The following is a 25,504-nucleotide window of genomic DNA, read 5'->3' as shown; positions in this document are numbered from 1 at the left end:
AAAATCCCTCGATATAAAGTAAATGTGTAAAAAAAATGCTGGACCACAGCTGAACCCAAAGCATCCCAGGCCAGCATCCTGCTGCGGCTGCTCTGGCACCGGCACCTCTCAAAATAAAAGCTTGTGAGTTTTATTTTTATATTCTTCCTTCTCGTGCAAAGTATCTACTGAATGCTACAAGCATACAAGCAACACCTTATACACATCGCCTCTGATTGCCTCCATGACTCCTCCATGCACTCTTTATGCAGGAACAATTAAGCTTTGCTCAACTTTTCCATTAACCCAAGCAGCCCTTAGTCATGTCTAATGAACTAACAAGTTGGTTTTTTTTTTTTTTTTTTTAATCTGAGTCAAGACTCATGTCTGCCCAGCTCAGACACATGCAAAAGGTTCAATCCCTCAGTGCCTCGCAGTCAAACATCAGTCTGGCTGCTTCTTGTCCCTGCTCTGCAGAAGCTGAATGACTACATGAGATGGCAGACAGCTCAGAATTAGGTCCAGGATTTATCCCAGGAGTGTCTGGCTGTACAGAGACTGCAGGCACCCTTAGGATTAATTTATTAAAAGTATCCACCCAGAAAGCCTCTGCAGTCGGGTGGCAACCACATCGCATGGCTCTGCCACCACCAGATTCAGCGGTGTCTAATACCACTGCAGGTGTTTCCTCACTCAGGTCATCAGTAGGGTCTCTAGCAAGATATTTATTCTCAAGAAATCTAAGCATTTCAAATTCTTCCTAGCTGTCCATCAAATTTGACCCCCAGCCACCACATCATTCAAGAATTACTGGAGGGAGATACGCAGACAGAGAAAGAGCCAGGTCTCAGATTTGTTTCCTTGGAAGCCAGGCTAAAAAATGGTAGATGCAATCATGGATTTAATCAATCAATTGAACATGCAATCAATGCAAACACGGACAAGCATGATGTTAACAGACTTAATCCATTCCCTTTGCCACTCCAGCCACTGAAATAATCATCTGGAAAAAGTTAAGTCTAGACCAACCAAGGCAAAGCCACTAAGCTGAGCTCCCCAAAGCATTTGGTAAGAGGCAGGAGAGTTCGTCCTTTCTTTTACTATCTCAGGCTACCTGCAGTCTCAGGCAGGTGCCGCTATGCTCAGATCCACCGAGACAATTTTGCAGTGGCAGTGGTTAGGGATTCATTTGGAGCTTTGCTTTGTAAAGAAGCAAGCTTAATAAAATACGTGCAAGTCTCTGCATCTACATCTTTCAGTACGTCACCTGCCCAGGGCATCATCTGCACTCTAGTTTCAAAGGGAGCTGTGATGATAGGAAGTTATGAAGCTCATAAAGTCTTCATGAAAATGGGCGATCTCATCAAGCAAGAGCCGGTAAGCGACACCACTGCGAGAAAAGCTGCAATTTGAGCCTGACACCTGACCATTCCCAGCAGAAACCCTTTCCTCAGAGCTGCTACCAGCCCTGAGCCAGCTCCATCCCAACACCCTGCCCAGTAAGCCCCACACAGTATGAGCTACCAAGGGCAGACCAGATCTTCAAAGGATTTGCTCCTTCAAGCGTTGAACCCGATGCCCATGAGGATGCTTTACAGTAGCAGGCACTGGAGGTTGCCTTAGACAGGATCGTCTGCTGGCAGAGCAGAAACCAGCCCTTCATTAACAACTTGCGGCTATATTGGAAACATCGGGGTATAAACCAGAATAACTCAAGAAGAGATGGCCAAAAAGAGATGAAGAGCAGGTGATGCACCACACAACCTGACCAAACTCAGCAGCCTGAATTTCACCCCTTTCCTCTGCCTTACACCTATTTTACCCCGCTCTGATCCCCTCTCCCTCCATCCCTCTCCAATCTGCAGCGTGCAGCGACTGTAATTACGGTTCGCCTCGCTGCCGCACAGCCACACCACCACCAGGTACTTAACTTCTTTTAATCTTGCTTCATGTTTCAGTCCCTGCAGCCCACTCGTAATGTCTGCTACTCTTCTTCCATCACCCTCCGATTCATCAATAGCCATGTCAGACTTTGACCTCCAATTTTCTAACTGCTCAGCTAAACCACTCTGCCACTGGCCCCGTTCCTGCCTTTGTTAAAAACGAGGGGGGAGTCTCATTTGCTTTCTTATTTGATCATCGCTTCACTTCTGTGGTGTGCACTCTGCTTCCCCGTCTCGGAAACCCATCAACCAGCCCTGCTCGAGACTGGCGCTGGGGCTGTTGTTACCTTTAACGAGAGGAAATTATGGTTAATGCTTAATTTTAATTTTTTTTTTTTCCCCTCCTCTAATTTATTTTTTTTTAATGGCTTTCCCAGAAAAAGCAGCTTCGGCAGAGTGCTGCCACCTGAATGCTAATGAATGCTGAAGGGACCCGACGCGCCTGCCTCCCTGCCAGACATCAAATTGATTTTCAAATTGCTTTGATGACATAAGGTGCTTGCACAGTTTGGACCCCTGTGATTACCTGAGCGTTTATCTCAGTGGGCTTTTCCACTCGCCTGCTTTAAAATAACCCAGGCTGCTGGATTGGACCTTCGCGATGGTGGTTGTGGTCCCCCGGGCTGCTGCCAGCCCACAGGAGCCCCGGTCTCAATTTGGACAATTTGGATATGGCTCCTGGCTGAGCCCCAGCAAACGAGAGTGTGGAGGCCAATTTGCAGCTGAACCTCAACTACATCTTTAGCCCTTTGCTTTTGGAGGACAAAAAAAAACCCAGAGAGGTGGTAGATGCCCCATCCCTGGGAACATTCAAGGTCAGGTTGGACGGGGCTCTGAGCAACCTGATCTAGTTGAAGATGTCCCTGCCCATGGCAGGGGGTTGGACTAGATGAGCTTTAAAGGTCCCTTCCAATGCAAACCATTTTATGATTCTAAAATATGGATGGTTCAGTGCTAGGAAAGGGTCTTGGGTGTCTAAAGAAATTACAAAATAGATTTATCTTGGGGAAATTAGGCTGCTGTGTGTGGGCCAGGACAGCATCCAACCTACTGGCCAAAAGCGTGAGGATGAGGAAGGAAGGGCAATCAGGGAGCTAGAGGATGTGCTGAGGAGCCAGGAGGTCCCCACGGAGAAATATCAGAGCTCAGGCACACTCGTCCCTCCCTACAAAACACTCATCTTCTGAGTGGATACTGGATGGGAAGGAGGTGCGGCTGACAGAAGGGAAACATGATTTAGTGATGGCTGAGACCTCTCCTCCATCAGCAAAGACCCAAGCCGAGGAGGGAGGGGAACACAGCCTGCCAAAGGGAAATCTGAGCATCGCATTGGGCCAGGCGCCCGTTTTAGATCCATAGCAAAGGAAGGTGGCAAAAAATATGACCCTGGCCCATTTGTAGGATAGGTGAACACCCAGTATTTCATCGAGCCTCAATCCACTGCCTGGGGAGTGAAGACCAGGTCAACAACATTGCCGCAGCCAGAGGGATGTGAGATGGCCTCTGTGCCGGCTGCTATTAAGGAACTCAACAGAAAGAAAGGTGTAAATTGCTGCAGGCTGAACTCAGCCTCCGAATCAACGCGGATCAGAGACTGGGATAAGGGGGACTGAAGTAAAATACGAACCACTCACATTAACCTGTGGGTAACATAAGCAACGGCCCCAAAGATAGTATTTCTTCTATTCCCACGCACGGCTGTATCTCGGTACGCGCAACAGCTGGAACGCGAAAGGCTGGAGTGCGATTTATGGAGTGCTTTGTGACCCCGAGGGATGAGGGGAACAGCAGGATAGTATTTATTATTACTATTTTACATTAAAAGGAGTACGGCTTGTCGGTGGTTTACATTTCTGGGGCGCCTTTCATCTCAAAAGATAACAGAAGCATCCCACAGATAAGGGAGGGGTGAGCCAAAGCCTCACCACTGGCTCCACCCGGGCTGATATATATATATATATGTTAGGGACCAGAGAAATTCAAATCACCTCCTTTGAGCGCAGCCATTTCCAGTATCAGAAAATACCTTTCTCCCAAGACCTCTGAAACCCCGCCGTGCCCACATGAAGAAATAATCAGCATTTAGCAGCATTTCCCTCTCTGCTTTGTATTGCCACGCAGGCACTCTCCATTTGCGCTGTATAAACAAAAAAAAAAAAATCACAGGCACCCTAAATAGACTCGAGGGTGGGGTTTTTTTCAGCCAGACAAGCTATCACTCCTTTGGCACAGATGCTGCTGGGTTGGGAGAAGGGTATCTAAGACACAGGTTGCAAGGGAAAGCTCTGACCACCCCAAAGACACCGACTCGGTCCCCAAGCTGATGGATGGGAGATCCCAGCATCCACAAGTGCTTCACGCCTGCCCGTGGGTGTGTGGGAAGAGGATGATATTTGGGGAGATATCGCCAGCAGGTCGAGGGAGGTGAGTCTGCCCCTCTACTCTGCTCTGGTGAGACCCCCCCTGCAGTGCTGCGTCCAGCTCTGGGGTCCTCAGTACAGGAAAGACATGGACCTGTTGGAGAGGGTCCAGAGGAGGCCACAAAAACGATCTGAGGTCTGGAACACCTCTGCTATGAGGACAGGCTGAGAGAGTTGGGGTTGTTCAGCCTGGAGGAGAGAAGGCTCCGAGGAGACCTTATTGCGGCCTTTCAGTACTTAAAGGGGGCTTAGAAGAAAGATGGGGACGGACTTTTTAGTAGGGCCTGTAGCGACAGGACAAGGGGGAATGGTTTTAAACTAAAAGAGGGGAGATTCAGACTGGATAGAAGGAAGAAATGTTTTACGGTGAGGGTGGTGAAACGCTGGCACAGGTTGCCCAGAGAGGTGGTAGATGCCCCATCCCTGGAAACATTCAAGGTCAGGTTGGACGGGGCTCTGAGCAACCTGATTTGGTTGAAGATGCCCCTGCTCATGGCAGGGGGGGTTGGACTAGACGACTTTAAAGGTCCCTTCCAACCCAAACTATTCCACGATTCTATGATATCTCTCCCCACTGTGCCAAGTGGAGACATCTCCACCAGCAACCACCCGCAAACCCTGGTACTTGCACAAAACAGCCCCAGGGTGACAATTCAGCGTGTTTGCAGGATTAGGGCCATACCAGCTAAAGCAAAAGAAGAACAACCATGTACAGCAGGTATATTTTTACACCATTAGCTTCCCAGATCACTCCTAGACCCCATCCAAAGTTTGCTACCGATGCCGAAAGTCTCTTCATTGCCTAAAATGAATTTTGTCTTGCGCCCTGCAGCAAAGAGATCTACAAGTCGCCTTTTCCAGACGCAGTTGTTTCCAGTATGAGTAACAGAAAATGTGTTTCCCCACATATGGGCAACCATCTGAAAATCCTGCTACACCAACACATAGGCAGAACCAAGCAAATGTTTGGTGACATTTCCCTCTCGCCGTCTCGCTGTTAAATGAGCTTTTAAAAAAATCTTGCCTTGGTGCTAGTTAAGTCTATTTTGAAAGCACGAAAATCCTCCAGAGCTCAGCAGCAAAGATTGAAGCAAGTCGGGTAAAAGTAATGGGAGATGAGAAAATATAAACTCAAGCACCCCCCCTCTCCTCCAGCAAACAGCAACGCCTCGCTGTTAGCAATTAAAGAAACAAAAGCCACGGGGATGCTGCCATCACCCTGCACATGGTTATTCCCAAACCTCAGCTTTGGATGACAGCTACTAGACCCACGCTGTGCAAAATGTTCCTCCGGAGATTTGCGACCTCCATCTCGCACGTCGCGGCGTTGACAGCTCCGAGTTGCTGGTGGGCATTGGGATTTTCCAGCAATTCCAGTGGGATCGCTCACCCCTCCCCGCATCTTAACCTCCTCCGATTTGCTTTTGGGATGCTTTTTGGAAGCTTCGCCTGTTAATTAGGGTAAAGGAAGTCAGCGTGTCCACCCCTGCCCTCCAATGTCCTCAGCTCCTCCATTTGGGGATGCTGCCCTTGCAAAAAGCCCCCTCCAGTATTTCGGCGAGTGCAGGCTGCTCTCTGCCTCGCTGGAGCGACCGATAACACGACAGAGAATTGCAGCCCCCCTCCAGACTGCCAAAGGATGGCTTGAAGAGGGGGAAGAAAGAGTGCAAAGGACTTCATGCTCTGGTTTGGAAATTCAGCAGCATTTTCAGAGTCATTTCTGGATAATCCTGCTTTTTTTTTTTTAAATTTTTTTTTTATTTCATCTGTTTCCTTCCTATTGAATATTGGATCTCCAGAACCCAGAATAAAATTAGTAGGAGCTCAGTCAGATGCAAAACTTGCTTTTTTTCTTACTGATTCCTCTAACCGAGGGGAATGACTACGATAGAAAGGAGCTGAAGATGGGAACGAGCCAGGGGGCTGATCCTCAAAGATCAATTAAGCCTCTCGCATCCCTCATTTTGATGATGCTCCTCCCTGGGCACCAGCCGGCAGCATGATGCATCTCCTGCCCAAAACGCTAAGGAAAGAGCACACGTTATTGCCTGCAAAGAGGGTACATCACGACCAACGGCTTGCTGCAGTCCCCAGTGCGAGCGTGGTCTCATTCCACCACGGCTCGTGGTAACGAGCCCTGCCAAAGGAAAACATGTCCTGCATCACCAAGCTGCCCGCTGAGCCTACTCTCCATAAAAAGGAGCATCGCCCTGAAAAAATCACAGGGTTTGCTTTTAGGCAGGTAGGAAGATGGTGGTGAGAGAGGACAGGCAGCGCAGCGGCTTAGAATCAGAGAATCATCGAATGGTTTGGGTTGGAAGGAACCTTTAAAGGTCATCTAGTCCAACCTCCCTGCCATGGGCAGGGACATCTTCAACTAGATCAGAGCCCCGTCCAACCTGACCTTGGATGTTTCCAGGGATGGGGCATCTACCACCTCTCTGGGCTTGGTGGGCTCAGCTAGGATAAAGCTCCACGAGCTGTGGTGCCACCTCCCCAAGGTGCCTCATCATCTCCTCCAGCCCCGCAGTGATCCTGCAATAGCTTTTGCCACTGGGTTATGCAGGGCCTCGTCTGCTTTACCATGAAGCCCAGGATGGCCAACGTGGGCTGGGCTGCTGCATTGGGCACCATGGGCATCCTTACAGCCCCGCCAAGAAATCCTGTATTTAGGATCATCAGATGTTAAGGGGCTGTTCTACATATTCCTGCATGGGTTTTCAATCAGTGGCTTTCACCATTTCCAAACCAGGGCCCTCCGGGAGCTTGAAGGGGACAAATAATTAATTTTTTTTTATCCGGTGACATTTCCTATTTGTGCTAAAAGTAGGAGGAAAATGGCTTGGGTCAATGAGAAACAGATTTGGGGGGAAGGGAAAGGGGTTCAGTGACATGAAAAAAAAAAAAAAGAGTTTGCCACCCCTCCTTTGAATCAAAACAAAATGTCTTCGTTCACTACCAAGTCTTGTTTAACCTTTCCTCCTTCTAACTGCAAACTGCCATTTCCAAACAAAAAGTTGAAAAGCTTCATTGAGAAGATGTCAAAAAGGAAATGTTTTGGCATTTCCGAAATGACACATTTCATTTCGACATTTCAAATGAAATGCCTGGACATTAAAAATAAATTAACTCCCCCTGGGGATTTTCAACGTATCCAGTTGCCAAATTCAACTTAAGCTTATGAATAGTTCAGGCTTTCCCAAATTCAACTTTTGAATTAATTTACACTGGAAGTTCGGTTCGGTTTTGGTCCAGACTGTGATGCTGAGACCCTGCGATGCCCTTGTAGATGATCCGCCTCTGTACATTCCCAAAACTTGATCTCCAGCCAACATCGCAAGCCTAGAAATATTTACACCTTATGAAAATATTATATATGAAGAGAATGGGTTAGCCTATGACCCGACAACAGCCTCTCAAATTATTTTAACATGTGCTTCGCTCCTAATATACTGCTGTCATTCATGGGGATTAATGGTTGTTATTAATCACTCCATCTGAAGGCACGGAAGAAAACCTTCTCCCCATGCACAAGACAGAGGGAACATTATTTATTTGCTAGCACTAACATATAATAAAAACAATTTCTCAGGAGATTTCTCCTCACATACACAGATGACCATGTCAAGCCATGAGTGATTTGCAAGGCTTTGGAGGCATGACAAAACCAGCTGGCAATGACAACCAAGGTTATTGTCTCGCAACCCCTCTTCAGATGAGTAATACTCATGCAGATAGGCACATCCATCAACCAAAGGCCTTGGTGAAGGGTTTTGGGGACACAAGAGTGGTCACACCCATGCTTGCTTTCCACTAGGCTGGTGGTGGGACTCAGCAGAGCCCCCAGGCCAGCTGCAACGCTCACTAGGAACCTGGGCTGTCCGACACGATGGAGCTGCCTGCAACCACCATTCTAGAAGACACCACATTCACTGGTTTCGAGTCAGCTTGGATAGACAGTGGCTAAAGGAAAATGTGCACCATTAGGCTTTAATCCGTCACCATTCTGGTGTGACCTCCCTGAGGTCACTGACGGAGCAAAGTCAGTGAGTGAGTCAAGGCCAAGAGAACCTGTCCCCAGGCATCATCAGCAAGGTACCAACTTTTTCTGACAGCAAGAAATCAGAATATAGGGTCCCCTGCCATTAGCAACCTATTATCCCCAATTTGCTCTGATAGCTCAGGGGGGTGGTTTTTCCTGTTTTTACTTTTTAATGCTGTAATTTGCTCAGACTGAAAGCACTTAGCACCGAAGACAAAGCTGAGGACAGCCGACCAACCTGCCTAGCACAGACAACAAACTTCCACTCTCCTGGATTTCTAAAGGGTCTAACCCAAAATATCCTTGCACCCTCCATCGAGACCCTGAACAGGGCTACGGGAGGTCTGAAATACCGACTCTCCTCCAGCGCGAGCTTTGCATTGAACTGCACACTAAAGAGTAACTTACATGTTTATACGCCTTGCTTGCACAGCACGGTGCTTGTAGGCTGGAGGCTCAAGTTCCTTCTTTTGATTCACTCCTTGAGTGAGTCAAACTATTTATTTGAACTCGAATCCACATGAGGTGCAGAACAGCTCAGGCTTTGGCTCAATGCCAACTGCACTTCCATTGTCCATCATATAAAAGCAGGTATCCCGGCACGGTCATGGGAGGTATGAAATACAGAAGACGACAAAACACTGCTTTTATGAAACAGCTGCAGAAAAAAAAAATTAATGCAATAGAAAAAAAACGTAGATCTGTATTTCACTTTTCTCTCCTGTTGTCCTTTCTCTGGATCCCTTCACTTCTTGCCTTTTTGAGGTTAGCGGCAGAAGAACAAGCCTCTTCATATTCAGCCTTTTCTCCACTCTCTGCATTTCTGTATTTAATCCATGCCCTTCTGTAGATTTTTAACTTCCAATTCCTGAAGCTCAGCCAACACCCCTTATTAAAAGAAGGTGCCTCTTCACCTGCTGAACTACGACCAACAAAAAAAATTCAAAAGCAACCTCATGGGAAACACACAGCTCCTGGGAATACTCCTAAGGAGACTGCTCCTTTTCTCTGGACTCCTAAACTGAAAACCTCTTGGTATAAAGTCAGATCTGGGCTTTTCTTCAACAAGAATCCTCCAGCTGAAAATCAAGGCAGTGAAGGAAATACTCTTGAGCATGCCAGCGCGTGTTAGTACTGGACCAATGCACTAAGGTGGCATCTCCAAGACCTGGTGCACATGCACTCTTCGAGGCAAGATGCATTAAAGGTTCCTTGACTCTTTTCTGCAAGAATGAGTCCTGGCCTTGTTGATTGGCATGGCTAGTAATTTTGGTAACTATTTTGCTCACATAGAAGTACGTTCGGAAACATCCCATGCACGAGCAGCGACTTCCCAAAGGAGTAACGGTGAGGAAGAGCTCCAGGCTTTGGGAAAGAGGATCCTGGATACCTGACACGTTTTGAGATTTAAGGTATTATATAAATGTACGTTCTTGCAAGCAGTATCTGATGAGCTCTGTTCAAGATTACATCCAAAGAGCGACAGCCCCTATAGTATAATAGAGTAGAAATGGGCTCTAACAGGATATTTGGCTGTTATATTAGTATGAATCTGCTCAGTGGCTAAATTGTGGGAGGCTCATGAAAACTCTCTCTTTTCCCCACTGTATCAGTGAAAGGTCTTCAGAAATTTGCATCCAAACAAACGTGCTTTGTGAATAACGGGACCTTGCATGGGAGTGTAACTCTATTACCTCATTTGAGCCATTTTAGCCAAATTGTGCTTCCTCTTGGAAGAGCTGCCATTGGTGAGGAGAGATTGTTTGCAACTGCACATGCAACAAAAATGGACATTTTCAACTTCCACGACCTGTTTTTTTTTGTCATTTATTTCCAAAATACCTGCTGTCTGTCAGAATGATGCTTCTCCTTTGTCAGAGCCTATAACCATCGCTCAAAGCCCATGGTATCTTACAAAGGTTCAGTGGAAAATGAGAGGAAAAACTCCCAGGGTAGATATCTGAAGCTTTCCTTTGAGGAGAGGGAGTGGATTAACTGAAACAAAAATAAATAAGCTCTAAGGTCCCAGCTCACCGCTGGTATGAGTGGGTGCAAATCCCAACACAGAGCCAAGACCACATCCACGTCATCTCTCTGAAGGAAGCAGGATTATCGCTGCGGGAAATACTGAGCACACATTAGGATGTAGGGAAGAGTGCTTTAATCACTAGACCGACAAGGGGCAAAATAGTCACTAAAATTAAGGTGGGACAGCCCTAGGGCAGTTTGGTGAAGAGGAAAACCAAGAAACAGTTATCCTGGATCTATGCCCCATTGTTTCCCCAGCTTTTTTCTACGTCTGCATCCATTCGCCCGTCTCATCACACAAGGTGAGCTCTTCAGGATGCTGATTGCATTTTGCTCCTTGCACAGCACCTAGCTCCCTGAGCCTGGAGTCCTAACTACTGCCAGGACGTATCTCCAGCAAAGAGGCTGGCCTCCCATCATCTATCGCCTTCCCACCCCAAAATTTAACACCGGTTTTCCTCTGCTTCACACCAAGCTCTGTATCTCAAGTCATTCAATGCAATCCCATTCCACTGTTATCACTAACACTGGTATAACCAAAGCATAAAAAAGGAGAGAGAAATAGAGACGGAGAGAGAGAGATCCCCCTCCAGCATATATCTGAACAAGTACCATTTGTATGCCTCTAGACCAGCAGTAAGATATCTGCCAGTTGAAGAAGGGACACGCAAAATGACAGCGTGCTAGGTTTTTAAGGGCAAAAAAAAAGGGGAAAACCATGGCCGCAATACAAGCAACTACTTTGCAAGCTACTTAAGACAGATTAAAACATAAGGACAGCTTCTTGGTTGGCCTCTGCCTGCAGTAGACCAGCAATGGACTTGAACAAGACCCTGGTTGCACTTGAGGTCTGATGCATTTAGGGAAGATGCATGTTGTCCCTGAAAGTCCCTGCCACCCCAGGCACAGCAAACACTGTCACGGACACCCTTTGGCTCTCCTGGTTCCTAAATTTACTAGAAAGATTAAGCAAAGCTGTACTTCCCAGCAATAAAATGCTCCTTCGATGGCACCACTGGAGACCCCACTCACGCATTAATTCAGGGGCTGCCCATTACCTATTAATTAGAGGACACCATTATGCAAATAATGAAAATTAATTAAGCCCTCACTTATTAATCTAAACCAGTCTCTTCCTTGCTGTTCTCGAATACACCCCTGGCAAGCAGCTACAATTTTTTTAATCATAAAAGTGACAACCTATGAGCTGATGCTTCTTTAAAGGATGTTTTTAATATCACAATAAAATAAAATAAAGTAAAACAGCCTTGTCTCCCAAGTGGGCCAGCAATAACGAGATGTTAACCCAATCTCCCCCAGCCTGCTGGGTTGAGAGAGATGGGAGGTTTCCTTCCCAGAAACCTCATCCTTCTCCCAGGAGGCTGCTGCTCCCCATTGGGCGTATCTGGGCACCAACAGTCCTGGCTAGATGTTTCTCTGAGCAGCCCATCACCATTGAGCCTGACACTGCAGCAGCCAGCTTGACCACAGCCCAGAAGGACAGAGGGACCTGCTGTGGGGCATCAGGAGGCTCCAGTTATCACTGCAAGTTCACCGAGCGGGGACCGATGTGACCTGGCTCTGGGCAGCACATGAGAGGTTTCTTGCCACCAGGAATGATCCCAAGGAGCAGAAGAGGGGTATTTATGCCTCACTTCGCTATGTGCATTTTTGTTTGGTTGTTTTCTTTCCTAAACCCATTACGACCTCATGAATTAATTTACTTTCTGAATTTCTTGGCAGTTTCTTCATTAAAGACGATGACTGCAAGTTATAACCAACAAATGAATGCTTCAGCATTTTGCTGAAGTGCTACGGGTTCATGCAGGACCCATACCTCCCTAAGCTTGGATCTCACTGGCTGAACGTCCAGGACTTGAACGTCCAGGCAGATGTTTACAGAGTTGAGACCATTTCTGGGGGCCTTCTGGAGGTGGCAACGTCAGAGGTCGCCACTTGTACTTGCCGGATGAAAAGATGTAGCTTTTCCTGAGCTCTTCACGGCAATGATCTCTTCTAGCCAACAGCTAGAGGACAGCGGTCGTACAGGTATGTTGTACCATCTACAGTCCTCCTCTCTTCCCCACACAAGATCTCCTGCGTAGAGAGGATCCTGGCAGGGATCTCGTCATGGCTCAGTGACAGCCATGTGATCATATTTTAAGCACAAGTCCTCCTCTGCATGCCAGTTTTCTGTCCCATTTTCACTCCTATCGCTCCAAATTTCATGTGGGATTAATGAGCGCGCAGTTCAACGAGGTAAGACCCCCTCAAGGTACAGTTTAATGAGAGGACTTCACCAGACTTCTCTGATGTCTGAGCTCATCCCAGACAGCCAAGTCTCCAGGCCAGGGTCTGGTGCACAGCTCATTCAGGACCACTGGAAGTCCACCCTGTCCGGTTTACAGATGGGAGGTTCCTTCAGAAACCCCTCTTTGGCCAGAAGAAACAGGTCCCTGACCCAGGGCCAGCCAGCATGGCTGAGCTCCACGGGGCAGTGAGCCCGCAGGTGAAAGGACCTCTCAGACAGATGGTCTCGTTGAAGGTGCACAGGTTGACCCAGCAAGGTCTAAGGATTGACATTTGCCATACAGAAGACATGCAAGGGAACACGGAGAAGGGAGAGTGAAGACCTAGTGACCAACTCCATCTCCACACACAATGTTCTTAAGCAATGGTTCTGCGAACCTCAGGGAATGGTCTTGAGGTTGGATGCGGTGTCTTACAAAGAGATGAGCCGAGGAAGGCACCGAACCACCATTTGGGGGTGTACTGCATATTCAACATTAACCCATCCAGGGGACAGTCCTGGAGCAGGATGCCCGTGACGTGGTCTGCTCCAGTCTGAAGTCCCAGGTTATCCTGGAAGCTATTTCATCTTCTCTTCAGACCGAAAGTATCCACACGGGAAATCAGTGGGCAGTAGCTCACCCGGTGATTGCTCCCTGTGGATCAGCCTTCAGATGAACGTGTCATCCACTGTGCCAGATCTCAATGACGGCGACGTGCTCTGAACTTGGAGCCTCTCTCACACCTACTAAGCAATTTAAATCTAACCCCCTTTACTCTCCCCACCGCACAATTTCAGCCAAAAGCAAGGAAAACCCTGATTTTAACGGCTCACTGCAAAGTCTCACTGCCCGGTCTGTACCCTTACTCCTCCTCGTGGTTTCACCATCTCATTTCCCACTTGCACAGCTAAAACTTTAAGCAACTACAGCTTAAAGGGTACGATACCCTCACGAGCCTTTCTGCCTCCGATCAGCTTGCAAGGGTGAACGGCTGCGCGGAGGAGAATGCATAATTGCATCCCTCTTCTTCCTTCTCCGACAGCCATATATCTGCATTCCCTAACAGCAACCTGTCTTTGCGGGGAGCAGACGGTGCCTCCTAAACCACAGCCTTCAAGGCAACCTCCCGAGACGCAGCATCTCCTCTGACTGCCAGGTGGCTTTTCTTGCTTGCATGTGTTTTACATTACGCTGCAGACCTGCAACACAACTCCGAGACCATCTTTAAGAGCTGTACTTACCGTCATCGCTGCAAATTGCCCTTCGGCTCCCGTTTTTCCCCTTGCATTTCTTTTCCCTACCAGACAAGGTGCTGTGCACCTCGTTTTTCCCAGGCTGTGTGTGCAAAGCCAGGGCACGGCACACAGGGCTGGGCGCGCTCTACATCGCCGCTCGCCGCGACGATGTCATCGGCCGCCAATGTGAAGGACAGAGGCTAGACGCCTTGTTTTGCAGTTCTTGATGTGACTCAGAACAGCCTCAGAATTACGCTTGGAAGAAGTGATTAAAAACCCTGACTACTCCTCCATTACCATGCACGGGTGACACTCCCAGCAGCACCAATCGCAGCGGCACCCTTGTAAATGACAGCAAAATTAGAGCTGCTGCCTGATGAGGATGACTTACACCAGCAGCACCGAGAGCTGGGACTCCCCCAGACTTCTTTCCTCTTAACCTGGGATAAACCCCGGGTGTGTGGAGATGGGAATAAGGGCTTGGAAAACCCATCGATGGGAGGGGAACAATCCAGTCTGTATTTAATGATGTTCTGAACCCCGGCACGCAGTCATCACCTGCAAAAAACCTTCTCTGAGATGCCAGCCTCCTCCAGGCAATAGCTATTTGGAGAAACCTTCCCAGGCACTGCAGGCATTTTGAAATGGAGGTGCCCAGACCCTTGATCATATTTTATATCTATCTCAAGCATTAAAATATGCAGCTTGGATTTCCTTGGTAGGGAGGGAATCCTGGTGGGAAGAAGGAAACAGGATTTCAGTGGAGGAAATGGAGAGCAGAGGAAAGTTTTGAAGGGGAAGGGAGGAGGGCTTTTGACTAAAAGCAAAAATTATAGCAAAAACAACTTGTCCAGATGGTCTCCTGGAGATTCGGGGCCCTGAAACGCCAATGCAAAGCTGGCAGCCGCTTTGCTGCGTCAGAGCCCAGGCGAGAGCTTTGCACGCCAACCCTCAGAAGACCAGGAGAGAAGTCAACACCGGGGCTTTGGCTTTTCCCAGCGAGTGCTGGGCACGGCTCTGAGCCCAAAGGAGGCTGCTGCAGCCCTTCGTTCACAAGGCTGGGAAGAACGGCAAGGGAAGGGGTGTCCGGCAGCACAGCCTGCCTGCAGGCATCACCTGGCAGGGCAAGGAGAGAGCCAGGGCTGCTCTGGACCCCGCTGCCAGAGCACTTACTGGCCACGTTGTTTGCTCTCTGCAACAGAAAACCTGCCCTGATACGAGTTTAAATGCATTTAAGTGGCTATGTCCGATGGCAGTGCAGGAACACGCTCGCCTCCTGCTCAGCCACCCATGATGTGGAGCAGCCACCTCCACCTGCAGATGAGGAAAGAGCTGGAGCATCAGAAAGACCTGCACGATGCACCCTCAGCGATCTGTGATCGGTAGTACATGGACGTCAGTTGACTTTACAAATCACTATCACAAGGGGTAGATGGCAAATTCCCCTACATTTTTCTGGGAAGCTCCACGCTGTCACAGCCCCACTCTTCCAGGTGCCTCATAAACTTCCCAGAGCTTGGGAAAAAAGTATCATCTCTGCTCCCCCAGATGGGAAAAAGAGCACGGGAATTCAATTAGCAGATAAACATGCTTAAGCCTGCATACACGGGTAGTCCCACATAGGATTAACTCATGGGCTTCACATCTGAGGACCAGGTCCACAGGGCTTCCAGCCCTTATTTAGGTACCCATCAAAGTCAAGTTCATGTATATTGGTCTGGAGTCACTCAGCCAAGGTCACACGCTGAGTCTGAGCAGAACTCACACCATGGAAGTCACTAAGAAATGAATTGTGAAGATCCCACAGAGGTTTTAAAAGGGAGAATAAAACCTCTCTCCCTCTCAGACCTGAACTACTTTGCATTAATCCAAGCCCGTTCTGCTCTAAAACATCAACTTGCCCATCAAGCAGTTGGATCTCAAGCCTTGCCTTTTTCTCGTTAGCAGAAACAAACACCAACACAAAATTCAGCTCAAGCCTCCCAGCAGATGCAGCTGAGCTGTGTGCTCCTCCCTCGTGCTGCCCAGTCCATACCCCACATCCTCTCTTTCTGAAGCCATTCCCATCTACTGCCAGCTGGATCGTACTGGATGATGCTGCTATATCCTGGTGGGATGGACACTCCTTGGCTATAGTTTGGGTTAACTGGATGACCAGCAGTCCAAGGTTCCCTGGCTCTTTTTCACTGCCAAAAAACTCTTTCACTGACCTCTTTCCTTCCAGCTGATTATCCCACCCATGCAAATTCGTCACTGCCTTCTATAAAGTTTGCAAAGGTCAAAATAACAAACGTTGGGGTCCCTTGTATTAGAGAAGAAGAGGAAAATCCAAGCCATCTGTTATTTTGAACTTTGCGTCTATTTTGTGCAAGTTTTATGAGGCAGCAATCTAAAAGTCTGGATAGTTAGTGCAAATCAGGGCCATTTCACTGCAGACCTTCTGATGTCTCCCTCCTTAAGGAGAAGATCTTAAGAACCACAACAACTTGCAGCCTACTGGCTTTGGGCATCGGCTGAATGTTGTGTCATTACAATTCACTGTCCATATTACAGAGAGGTCCAGAGACCTAGCCAAGAGGGCATATTATCATGCTAGGTGAGCTACTAATGTCTCACTTGCAACATCAAAGACAATCCCTGCCCGAGAAAACCAAAGAGATGCTCCACAGACAAGGCAGTGGAAACACAAAATCTGGAGTGACCTGCTGTGGTCACCCAGGCAGGTAGTGGCCGAACCAGGGAAACACCCAGGTGTCCCCCCAGGGGTACCCCACCTCCTGGGATGAATTCTAGTCCTCAACGTCAGCTTTTTGCTACCTGTCCTCACTTTACTTCCTCCCCCAAGTTGACCTGTGGGTAGATACCTGTTCTGCAGCAAGCGTGGAGATCAGCAGGGTTCCCAGCTGCAGACAAAAGCTGACCGCTGCCAAGACCCAGGAGGAATCATAGGATAGTTTGGGTTGGAAGGGACCTTTAAAGGCCATCTAGTCCAACTCCCCTGCAGTGAGCAGGGACATCTTCAACTAGATCAGGTTGCTCAGAGCCCCGTCCAACCTGACCTTGAATGTTCCCAGGGATGGGGCATCTACCACCTCTCTGGGCAACCTGTGCCAGTGTTTCACCACCCCCATCGTAAAAAATGTCTTCCTTATATCTAGTCTGAGGAAGCGATGGAACACGTCTCTGGAGCAGCAGCTTCCCCGATGATGGGTCTTGACCCAACCCTGCAGAGCTGCCAGGGCAGCGATGGCCAAAGCCCAACACCCTCTTGCTTACGAATGTCAAGCACTCTGCCCTCCCTGCCTGCTCCAGCTTGCAGGCAGCTGCCTTCCCTCACCCTTCGCTCACCACCCACCACTTCCTTCTCCCTCTCCCTTCCCCTTTTCTTTGCTACCAAAATTCCTCATCCCTGCGCATCCGTTGACCCCAGGGTCACCCTGCCACCACCTCCAGAAGGAAGCCCAGCCTCAAGCCATCTCTTCAAAGACGACTTCACATTCAGGCCTCCCTTCTGCACCTTTCCTTGTACCCCTGCCTTCCTCAACCCCCCTTAGCTCATGTCCTCAAAGGCCACTCCTCTGCCCAAAGAAAACCTGTATGAAGGTTAATGGTCATCAGGCATCGCCAAGACCGACGCAAACAAGCACCAAGCTGCCCGACGTCCTGTGCAAACCGATGGATGCAAATATTGCATGTGGAGCAACAGGGATCGACCTGTTGGGCTTCCCATGTCGGGGACAGAGCACAGCATCGAAGAGGAGCCCAGCACCAGCCCCAAGCCCACCTCTGGAGCCCTTCTCAGACAGGGAAGACTCATCCTTGAGCAGAAGGGATGGGGAACACACCAACATCTTGTCTTCAGTCCCCTACAAGCCAAGCTGATCTCAGCAAGCTCCAGCACGTGCCAGAGGGATGCATAATGGTCTTTGCTCTGGGATAATGATCTGGCATAGAGTACAAAAACATGGGCACGTGTGTGAGGGCGTGTGTGCACGCGTGCTTGTCTGTGCACTCACGGGGAGCTGGAAGGGCAGCCACCTCGCTGCATGCTTCGGGGCAGCCCTGCATCAGATGTCACCGCGCGATCCTGTGTCCAAAGAGCCGTGGTGACATTGCTTTGTCACCACGTCAGGTTAACGCCGACATCACGTTATTTCCCCCCCGCAGTGCAGCACTGTCTCTGCAGACCTGAACGAACACCGTTTGCCTCTCTGTTGTCACGTTGTGCAACCATCTCCTCCCAGACTTGTACCGGCATCATCCCGTCTCCTCCAACACCGAGCACAGCCCTGCCTGCACATCAATCCAAACCAGCTCCAACGTCTTCATCACCCCATTCTGTCTTTCTACCTTTCCTCTTAGGCACCACAAAATGGGCAATAGCCTTGAAATTATGACTATAATTACAGTTTAGTGGGTCTTAAATGTAGCAGAGAAAGACAGTCCTTCTCTTCATGACATTCCCGGTACAACATAACACAACAAATGACCCAAGGGAAGTCTATGTTTTAATGTGCCCATGATGGGGTTTCTCAGTGCTTACCGTCTACTGCCAAAATTTGGGCTGCTCACCAAGTTTGCGTCGCTACCCGGGCACACATCCTCATCGGCTGTACACGAGGAGTCCTCCAAAATCCACCTGCTCTTATGAATATTTCTGGCTTTCCACTTAAAGAGGGCTATGTTCGTTTTCTATCTAAAAAAAAATAAAATAAAAATTAGAGAGTGGACAGGCAGTTAGGAATTTCTGAGGTTTGACAGTCCGTAATCAGAGACAAACTTGACTGAAATAGAAGTTGTCTTTGCAGGAAACAAACCCCTGAACTGTTCTTCATTCATTTTTAGCAAGCAAACCAGGTGAGCACAGCCAACTGCTAGTTATCTTCTGAGTCACGGGAAACAGCACCCAAAACACATGCCTTGCCCAAAGCTTTGGAGGACTAAAAAAAAAAAAATTATGCAAATTATTTGAGGCAAGTCTTGGGGCTTGCAAATTCCCTGTGAAATCTGGGCTTTGGATAACCAGGAGCTCCAGGGCTGAGGTCAGGCTGCACTAAGAGCACCTGCACTTAGTAATGCATCATTGACCGAATTCTGCTTGGGGCATCAAAGCCCCACAGACGTCACCGGCTGCACAGTCTGGCCCAGTAACCCATAATTTCTCCGTAATCAGAAGCATCAGGGTGAGAGTTTTAGTGGCCATACATAATGCATGTCTTCTGGCATTCCTGGAGAAGCGGAAGATGAGCACCACAGCCGGCAGGGCTGGCCGCAACACCAAAAAATTGGACACCCGAATAACCAAGAAGAGCTCCAAGTGCCCCCTACGATCCCGAAGGCAGTTGGGAGCATATCGTCCCCTCTATCCCTGCTCTCCCACCATATCCCAGCTCTTTTCCACACTCCCCATGCAGCAGCCACACATGGATTGTTTCATCGTGGCTGGTACCTATGTGCTGGTGGACCAGCCAACTGCTGCCCCTTGGCACGGAGGAGGGCCGAGCATCTTCCTCACATACATCCCCTCTCTGTCATACAGTATGGAAAAAGCTTATTGAGTAGCTCATCAGCTACAAGCACGATAAAGTACTTCAGGCATGACGCGCCCCACACTCAAAGGTCTCCGTGGTAGTTTGAGAGCACCCTATGCAGTTGCTCCCTTGCAGCCTGTTGCTGCTACTTTCCTTTCCATTCCCGCTGCCAGTTCACCATCAACCTCCTCTTCACCATCTCAGCTAGTTTCCTGCTCTCCAGCCTCCAGTACTCCTCCCCAGATATCGGATCTAGTCTTCACCCCAGCTGTGACCCTTCCTCCTTATCCCCACATCCAGTGACGCTGCTTTTATCCCCTTTTCCCTCTATTTTCCCTTGCGTGTTCTTCCCCAGCCCTTTCTGATCCCTCCCTTCCTGCACCCTTGGTCCTTCCCTAAAAATCCCAGTAAGTTTTGCACATCCCTGGAAACCCCTGAGAGCATCTTATACCAAGTTTTACTCAATCCCAAAACACTCTTCTCGCTGAAACCCATAATAAACCCACTCCACTGTGGGCAATCACTCCCGTTAGCTCTTGTGGCTTTCAGGAAAGAGATTTCCTCCCCTGGACGCCCATGGGTGGGTGTCACACCAGGGCCAAAGCTCTACCCGGTCCCCTCCACATGCATGATCACACCTCCACCAAGATCCTCCACCAGCACAGGAGCCAGACAGGGAGCACGTACGGGGGAGTCCCGCCTTCGTTTTATATCAAAAGATGCAGGAGTTGGACCAGAAACCGTCCTCCTGGCCAGGTCCAGCCTCCTCCTGCCTACTCGGGGCACTAACTGCGATGCCACCATGTCACGCTTCGCTCTCTTGGCCATACCATGGTGAAGCGGAAGCTGCTGCTCCTTCAAAAGGTCCCCTTTGCTGTCAACCAAGGATGCTCGTTGTGGCAGCTGCCACCCAAGCGGCAGCAGGAGCCATCTGCCGGAAAAAGGCAGGGAAGAGGCCAATAAAACTTCCCAGAAATGGGAGTTAGATCCTGCTGCCACCAAAATATCTGGGTTTCCCTGGGAGGAGAGCTCTCCACCCGGCACGGAGGAGCACAATCACATAAATATCAGCCCTGATTGAACTGTACAGGGCATGACATTTACCTCCAGGATGTAACCTTTGAATACATCTCCTGCAAGTGATTAGCGCTGAGCACACTCCGTGCCATTTAGCCATCACCGCTGAATGATGATCAGATTAAGTCATGACAGAGCTGAGGAAAAACGTGTGAACACAGTATGTGGAGAGCACCAGCCAGCGCTTCCCAGCCCGACCACAAGTGAAGAACAATGGTGGGAGCAAGGAGAGCATCAAGATATGAGTTTGCTTAAGCAGAGCAGACCAGGCAATCAACATCGAGCAACGTTTGCTACAGCAAATCCCGCAAACAAACTAAGGGAAAGATCTTCTGACAACCCCCTCGGGCTGTAAGCCTCAGCACATCTGGGAGAAGTTCAGCGGACGGCGAGTCAAGGAGACAAGGGCGGACAGCAGGCAAGCATCACGAGCAGCACAAATTGGGACCCATCAGAAAACCTTCGTAAGAACTGGTTTCCTACAGAAAACTGGATCTCCGACAACGGTCCTTTTTGCATAACTTGCAACACTGCTCAGGAGACCCGTTTTCTAAATTTTTACTAAAAATTGAGGTTGGAGAGTAAGACTAATGTATCTCAACCCTCGCTAAGAATACATCTATCTGCTCAGAGGATGGGAAACCAGCCCATTCGCAGGCCACAAACCCCCCATCACCCGCGTTTTCCACTGCTCTGCTCTGAACCTGTCAGGCATCGGACACCTCTTCTGCAAATCCCACTCCGGCAGCAAATGACGAGCCCCACGCATCGACTGGGGTGCAGGACCCTGGAATGATCTCAGTCAGGTCGTGTGTCATTGCTTGGGCGGTTTGCATAAACGATTGATGGGGGCCCCAGCAGCAGAAGGGGATTTCAGAGAGAAAAACCCAGCGACAGACCTTCAGCTTGAATAATCTTCACCAGGCTGCCACTGCCACCAGCCAAGGACCTTCTCCTAGGCTACGGGGCCACCACTAGCTCTTTCCTTGCACGTTCCTCACCAGTCTCAAGACTGGAGAGGTTTATGGACACAAACACCTCTGGCCTCCCAGCAAAGTTGAGCTTTGGGATATGCACCCTGCAGCAACATCTCCAGAAGACCCTGGGAACACATGTCCTTCACCCAGCTCCACATCCTGAGGTACAAGCACCCCATTCACATAAAATACAGCCTCAAGTCCAAAAATCATACCATTACCTAAACCCTCCACCCCACACACACTCAGTAGATCACACAGATCCCTCTCCAGGGCATGTTTGGTACTGGGCTATAGAGGGTTAAACTTTATGGCCTCAAAAATAGCATTTTAAACCCAAAAAAGGAGGCGGAGGGGAGGGACAACGTGCCATCCCCCAAGCCGTGCGCTCCTATATTCAGGGAAATCTCACCCAAATTCTTATATAAACCAACCCACGTCCCCAGGCGCACCGAGAAAATGAAAATAAAATCTAAGAAAATGAAAATAAAAACTACCTCCTGCAATCCGACAGTCCCCGGGTCAGTTGCTGTACGTCCTCGGGAGTTTTTGGGGAGGACACCTCCACATCAGCAAATAATCGACCGTATTGAAACGACTGTGCCCCATCTTCTGCCTGCAAACGCTCCGGCTGGTGGTTTTTTTTTTTCCTACAGCGGTTTGACTCAGAGGTCTGGCCAGACTCACAGCTCTCAAATTCGTTTAATAAATCATCTCCTCACCACGCCCAGAAGCAAAAGGCAAATCTGTGTCTCCCAGGCACCTGCTGATTGGACTAACGTGCCTCTTGCTAATTACCCCGCGAGGAAGAGTATGGCTCGAGTGACGTGTTTATGAAGATAAATATTTTAACTTCACAGTTAGCGCTGTAAACTCATTCCAGCCAGAGCGCCTCTTAAGTTGATTCCAGGAGAAAATGCCTCGATAATTTTTTTTTTTTTTTTTTTAAAGGCTATGAAATATTAATTTCGGTGAAATACGTAGCATGTCTTTCAGGTGCAATTAGTAGCTGCTGGTGGAGGAAAAAAAGCTCGCTGGTGAAGCCCAGGGAAGGGATGGGAGTGTTTTCTCCCCTCGGCAGAGGGAATGCAGCGCTCTGCCCTATCTAATCTCACTATAGCAACGGGAAGACCTTGGCAACCCTGATCTTTACAGTTATTAAGATGGGAGCGGGAAGAGTCGGGAGCGCAGCGCCGAGGGATGCTTGACCGAGAAGCTGAACTGGTTCCTACCGAGGAAATAAAGTGCCCTGTCTCGCTCAGGGGTGATAGAGGGTCTGCCAAGCTCTTGGATGGGTGGCAGTCCAAGGTTGGCTCCCCAAAACTTTCTTGTGGTGCATTTTTTTGTGGACAGAGATGCCGAAGAGGAGACGTGCATCTCCCCATCACACCCTGGAGAAGGATCTCCAGGTCCTGCTGCTTGTACCTGTTGGAGCAGGTCCAGAGGAGGCCACAAAAATGATCAGGGGGATGGAACACCTCTGCTATGAGGACAGGCTGAGAGTTGGGGTTGTTCAGCCTGGAGAAGAGAAGGCTCCGGGGAGACCTTATTGCGGCCTTTCAGTACTTAGAGGGGACTTAGAAGAAAGATGGGGACAGACTTTTTAGTAGGGCCTGGAGCGATAGGACAAGGGGGAGTGGTTTTAAACTAAAAGAGGGGAGATTCAGACCGGATAGAAGGAAGAAATTCTTTACGATGAGGGTGGTGAAACCCTGGCACAGGTTGCCCAGAGAGGTGGTAGATGGCCCATCCCTGGGAACATTCAAGGTCAGGTTGGACGGGGCTCTGAGCAACCTGGTCTAGTTGAAGATGTCCCTGCTCCTTGCAGGGGGGTTGGACTAGACGACTTCAAAGGTCCCTTCCAACCCAAACCATTCTGTGATTCTATGATTCCCCAAAGTCCCAAGAAGAAGACGCTGCACTTGGGACCAGGGGCCAACCCTGCAGCCAGATGCTCTCCCTCAGCCCCCCTGATCTCAGCCCCAGCTTCAGCCACGAGGATGTGCCCAGACGGGACAGGGACAAGGAGGCTCCCCCGCGACTGCCACCCAGCTTGAGGCTGCCAGCAACCTGCACCGCTGCCATGTCAGCACCTTCGGAGATCGTTCGCTCGCTCTCGGCTCTCGCCAGGATGATTCACCCACAAATGCAAAGGTGCAGAGCGCTCAGATCAGCTCGTTGCAAAATATTACATCTTGGTGACTGCCTGGCCCAGAGCCACTTCAGTCCTGGGCTCCTAGACAGCGGGGACAGCCCCAGGGCTAACCTGGCTGCCACCAACTCCTGGCCATAGCTTGGTCCCACCTGGACAGAGCAGTATTTGCTGTAATACTTCTCCCCTGTCAAAGAGGGATAGTTTACTAAGACCTCCTTAACAGCCCTGCACCACCCTATAAAAGGGGACTTCAAGCTGCCAGGTTCTCCAAAACCAGACCCTGCAGCTCACAGACCAGCCCTGAACATCTCCCACCTGCACTGCTCCACCATCTCACTGTGACGGCACCCACCAGAACAGACTACTGACTCAGGGAGGACTGGCTGGGGACCCTGCAAGGCTAAATTACTACTACTACTATTCAGACTGCTAGTAGGATAATAATAATAATCCATACTAAACTTCCAAGGTAGCATAAGTCAGCCTTTTTGGTGGCAGAAGATGTGTTTGTCTCTAGCACGACTCTTCTGGGCACCCTGAAGTCACAGGACCACGTTCCTCCCACTGCTCAGTCCACTACCATGGTTTCCACCCAAACCTAGCTGTTTCTTTCCGTTCCAGCATCTGGATTAGCCCAAAGAAGTTTCTCCACCAACCTCTGAAACACTGTCCCACAACCCAACCCTACCGTAGGTGCACATCCCCAACCCGTAGCAGCCAGGACAGCCCTTGCTGCTCCACACTACCTTCCGCTCCCCACCAAGACTTTCCCACCACTAAAGTCCCCGGCTGACTCCCAGCCACACTCCTCATGATCCCATCTCTAACTCCCCCAGGGCTTTACCAGCATTACAAGATAAAGTAGGCCAGTTCCAGATGGGATTACGTGCTGCTGGTCATTTTTTCCTCCAAAGAAGAGAGGAAGCCCCCACCACTTCAGTTAGCCAACGCTGGGCACCAGTGCAGCCTGGTAGACACGTAGCTCTGTACTCAGAGCACTGCTCCCTCTCACTCCCCCAGTCCTTGGGGGCAAATAAACGATAGCGCTGGAAATGTAAATCTTTCAGCAGCTGGGAGGAAAGCTGCCAAGGAGGTTTTGAAGGCCTGGTAGCTTTGGGCCATGGAAAGCATGGGGTCTACAGTGTTTAAATACCATTACGAAGGAAGGAGCAGCAGGAAAAGAGGTTAGATTAGATAAAGCAATTGTGATTTCACTCAAGAAGGGAGATGGTGTAGAAAACTTAAATATATGATTCCTATCCCTCAGCCAGCTCTTCAGATGGTGTATATTAGCCAAGCTCCACGGAGCTCTGCTGATAGTCACCCGCCGAGGGCTGGATCCGAGTCTCTAGGACTCTTCTGAGCATTTGACATCATTTTTGCTTGCTTTTATTTTTGACTGGGCTGGAAAGTACCTCAATCAAAACACACCGTGCCCTTTACCGCACATTAAAACTGAGAGCTATCGGAGACAAATGTCAAAATTTTAATAACGGGCTAGATCCTCATCTGGTCAAAAACAGCACCCTGCCACCCTCCCTGTGTCCCCTCCATCCAGGCAGGGATCACAGCTGCCAGCGAGGTGCCAGTCCCTACGCTGGCTGTCCAGTGGTGGGAATTTGGGGGGGCTGCCAGGTAGGATGGCAGCGGTGAGTAAATCAAAATACAGCGAGACGGTGTGTCATCCTAACAGCCTGTTTCAGCCTCAGACACCCGCCAGCGTTAGATACCGGGAGGCTCTTTATCTTGTCACCGGTGACTAAGAGCATCCATGGCATGACGGTACCACAAAAATACAGGTGATGGAAAATGGCCCTTTTCCAAGG

This window comes from Calonectris borealis, chromosome W (genome assembly GCF_964195595.1).
Source record: "Calonectris borealis chromosome W, bCalBor7.hap1.2, whole genome shotgun sequence".
Classification (NCBI taxonomy): domain Eukaryota; kingdom Metazoa; phylum Chordata; class Aves; order Procellariiformes; family Procellariidae; genus Calonectris; species Calonectris borealis.
This window is presented reverse-complemented; position numbering follows the sequence as displayed.